Source organism: Halictus rubicundus, unplaced genomic scaffold (genome assembly GCF_050948215.1).
Source record: "Halictus rubicundus isolate RS-2024b unplaced genomic scaffold, iyHalRubi1_principal scaffold0022, whole genome shotgun sequence".
Taxonomy (NCBI): domain Eukaryota; kingdom Metazoa; phylum Arthropoda; class Insecta; order Hymenoptera; family Halictidae; genus Halictus; species Halictus rubicundus.
In genome coordinates, this window is record NW_027488563.1 from 966633 (window position 1) to 970933 (window position 4301).

Sequence of the window (4301 nt, forward strand, 5' to 3'; positions counted from 1 at the left end):
CGCAACAGCGCAAACGTCCAACCCCACTTGCCGCTGACGGCGGAGTATAGGCGCGACGCTTCAGCGCCATCCATTTTCAGGGCTAGTTGCTTCGGCAGGTGAGTTGTTACACACTCCTTAGCGGATTCCGACTTCCATGGCCACCGTCCTGCTGTCTTAAGCAACCAACGCCTTTCATGGTATCCCATAAGCGTCGACTTAGGCGCCTTAACTCTGAGTTTGGTTCATCCCACAGCGCCAGTTCTGCTTACCAAAATTGGCCCACTTGGCACTCTGATCCAAATAATATCTCGTGGCTTCATTGATCCAAGCAAGCCAGAGATCTCACCCATTTAAAGTTTGAGAATAGGTTGAGGTCGTTTCGGCCCCAAGGCCTCTAATCATTCGCTTTACCAGATGAGACTCGCACACGTTCACCAAAGAGAACGAGCGAGTGCCAGCTATCCTGAGGGAAACTTCGGAGGGAACCAGCTACTAGATGGTTCGATTAGTCTTTCGCCCCTATACCCAGTTCCGACGATCGAGTTGCACGTCAGAATCGCTACGGACCTCCATCAGGGTTTCCCCTGACTTCGTCCTGACCAGGCATAGTTCACCATCTTTCGGGTCCCAACGTGTACGCTCTGGGTGCGCCTCTCCTCGCAATGAGAACGAGACGCCCCGGGAGTGCGAGGCCGCATCGTAACGCGGCCCATCCTCCCTTGGTCGACGCAAAGGTACGACCTTCACTTTCATTGCGCCTTTAGGTTTACATGTCCCAATGACTCGCGCACATGTTAGACTCCTTGGTCCGTGTTTCAAGACGGGTCCTGAGAGTACCCAAAGCAGTAGCGTCGCTGACCGGTAATTCGAAGCTTGGCCAGTCCGAGGACACCGCCTGCTAACAGCTGGTTAGGCCCGAAGCCGGCACCAGGTCCGTACCTTCGGGTAAAACTAACCGAGCTTGCGGTGGGCCTGACTCACACATATTCGAGAATGGATTGGTTGCGGCCCGATACCGTCAGAGTACCGTCACGCAGCCGGCCAGGCGATCGAGCGTCTGTCGTGTGCGCACGTAGCGACACGACAGGCAACAACTCGGGCCGTAGACCGACACGCAACGGGTCGCGACGTTCTACTAAGGGACAAGTGCACGACTACGCGACCGGAACATTTGCCGAAGATGGTGTACCCTCGCACTGGAAACCACGAAGGCCCATACGGGGTATCTGCGCACCAACGGAAGCCAGCCTCGTCGACGATGAATCTCCCCATTCGATCTTTTGGGTTTCTCAGGTTTACCCCTGAATGGTTTCACGTACTCTTGAAGTCTCTCTTCAAAGTTCTTTTCAACTTTCCCTCACGGTACTTGTTCGCTATCGGTCTCGTGGTCATATTTAGCCTTAGATGGAGTTTACCACCCACTTAGAGCTGCACTCTCAAGCAACCCGACTCTAAGGAGAGGTCCTCCCGAAACGCGTACCGATCGCTACGGGCCTGGCACCCTCTACGGGTAAATGGCCCCATTCAAGATGGACTTGGACGCGGTTCGACGTCACGGGATAAATGGACCCTCCTAAACACTACATTTCCCAACGGCGGAACCGCGGGATTCAGTGCTGGGCTCATTCCTGTTCGCTCGCCGCTACTAAGGAAATCCTTGTTAGTTTCTTTTCCTCCGCTTAGTAATATGCTTAAATTCAGCGGGTAATCTCGCCTACTCTGAGGTCGTCAAACGTGAAAAAAAATGTTTCGTATATTTCACCGAAAGCTTTAAAAGTACGCGAGAACGTACAGAGGAGCACAAAAAAAAAAAAAACAAAACCATATGTCTTATGCGCCACACCAAAGTGTCTTTTCTCTATATAATATATATAGTAGAGGTTTCTTCATTTTGTTCGTCGATCGGAAACTCTCGCTAGACGATCGGCCGGTTAACTTTAACGTCCGTCGAAAAGAACTTCCGGGGACTGGACGACCGACAGATCGCGCGGTCTCGCGATCGACAATGAAGAAAAAAAGACATGGGGCGACCGACAAAGGTTTGTTTTCACCTTCACCTTCTCGTGCTCTGCGTGACAACACGTTGTGGTGACAACGATGTTCGAAAGCCACTCCATAGAGGAGTATATATATATATTTTCAACACCCGGTGGGGTTTCTCTACTACACTAGACACACGGGGGTACAGAAACGCTGCACGACGCGATATCATCGATCAAACCAAAGAGACACGAGATCTCGGTCGTCATTCAATTCAACGAACGTGGCGATGGAATCCGCAACGGATTAGCGAGGACACGCGACGACGGGGAAATTATTCGACCCGATACAAGTACGCGTGCGCATCCCGCACAATGCCAAATGTTGCTATGTCCATCAGTCATCAAAGCGTTCGTAGAACGAGAGACCACTGTCTCGCGAACTCTAAGAATATGTTTGTCGAAGTCGCTGGCAACGACGACCCTCCGCCGCAATTATGTGTAGAGAGACACATCCACGCACAGACGTATTTTATTTTATATATCTCCCTGGGGCTTACGTTGCACACCACAGTTGCGCACACAGATTTTACACGGGTGTCCGGTATCTCCTTCTTTATTTGTGTCCATTCACTGTAGTCTCTTGAGACTCTTATACCTTTCATATACGCATCATTTCAGACGACGTCGGGAGCGCGTAAAATGTTCGAGAGTGAAACGCTTCTTCCGCAATGCGAATCGTTCCAGAGAGAGGAGAGAGAGATTTCGATCGTCGGAGCGGTGTTCACAGGCGGTCGTATTGAAAATACGACTCACGACGCCGCAAAACACTCACGCAAGTCCGAATGTGATACCCATTCCTATTCCCTTCTTCTCACGAAACCGTTAGACGCAATGTAAAATTTGCAATTTTCACAGAACCGCGTCAAACGCCGACGAAACGTCCATCGTTCGCTCGTACCTAGCATCTTTGCAACCCGACTCAGAAACGCTCTTTGCGCCCTCCACAATTCGAGATGGAGAGGTAAGCGACGGCGGGGACTTACAAGAGCAACGCAAGCAGTATTTGGTTACGTAAACGACCCTCAGCCAGGCGTGGTCCAGGAATTGTATCCGTAGACCGCAATGTGCGTTCGAAATGTCGATGTTCATGTGTCCTGCAGTTCACACGTTGACGCGCAATTAGCTGCGTTCTTCATGGACCCACGAGCTAAGCGATCCACCGTTCAGGGTAATCGTATAATTTGATTTATAATCAATATATAATTATGTCTCTTGTTCTGCGGTTCATAAGAACGCCGATACCTGAAAGCTCCAACCAGCGCGCGAAGGAGATTCAGGCGTCGTTTTTAAGGACGACACACGATCGTCCGTAGAAACGGAAACCGTCGCGAGTACGCGATGCAATGCGCACACGTATCCGACGGCCGGGCGGAAAATACATTGAAAAACCTTTAAAGTGGAAAACACAGGAGGAGAATTCACAAAACGACGGGGATCATAGACAACCCGATACTGGATCCCGACACTTCTCCTCCTCCTCTCTTATTGGAGAATGAACTCGATAACTAGCGGACTTCACAGCCGGCTCTGGCCGTGCGCGATCGTTCGTCCCAAGCTCTTGTGCACTGTATTATCGCCACACAGAGAGTAGAGTGTCAGAATCGCACACAGCTTTACGCGAGATACGCAGCCGGTCCTCTCGAAACACATTTCCACTTGTGCACGGAGAACGATTATTCGATACTAGCGGACTTCACAGCCGGCTCTGGCCGTGCGCGATCGTTCGTCCCAAGCTCTTGTGCACTGTATTATCGCCACACAGAGAGTAGAGTGTCAGAATCGCACACAGCTTTACGCGAGCTACGCAGCCGGTCCTCTCGAATATACGTGTTCGTCAACGAACACGCATGCGGCGACGTTTTGTGCTCTATGTTATACGCGAACTCGATAAATAGAGCGGGACTCACAGCCGGCTCTGGCAGCGGTCATTCGTCCCACGCTCGTGTGTGCGCTATCGCCACACAGAGTAGGGTGTCAGACTCACGCAGCTTTAAAAGCGAGCTTCACAGCAGGTCCTTCTCTCATCCTATTCCTCGACGTTCGTGACAGAACACAACGCGTTCACCGCAAGTTTTCCACAGGCTACCCTGTTGTTGTCCTCTCTTTCTCTAGAGGAGAGACAACACCACCGTTTCCAATGGACGTATCTCGGACACCACAGGCGAAGACCGAGGAAGCGCGATATGTGGATTCGAATCGACGCTTACATCCCTGTTCTTGCGACCGTAATTGTCCATATAATTGTCGAGAGCCTACACACAGGCAGACCAATGGCGT

General features: G+C 51.3%; 1 non-coding gene across 1 annotated transcript; it reads right to left on the reverse strand.

The window, feature by feature from the left end:
* Positions 1 to 3040: 3040 nt before the first annotated feature.
* On the reverse strand, positions 3041 to 3195 carry LOC143363134 (5.8S ribosomal RNA). Its single transcript, XR_013083745.1, has one exon. It is a non-coding gene; the product is annotated as a 5.8S ribosomal RNA (ribosomal RNA).
* Positions 3196 to 4301: the final 1106 nt, after the last annotated feature.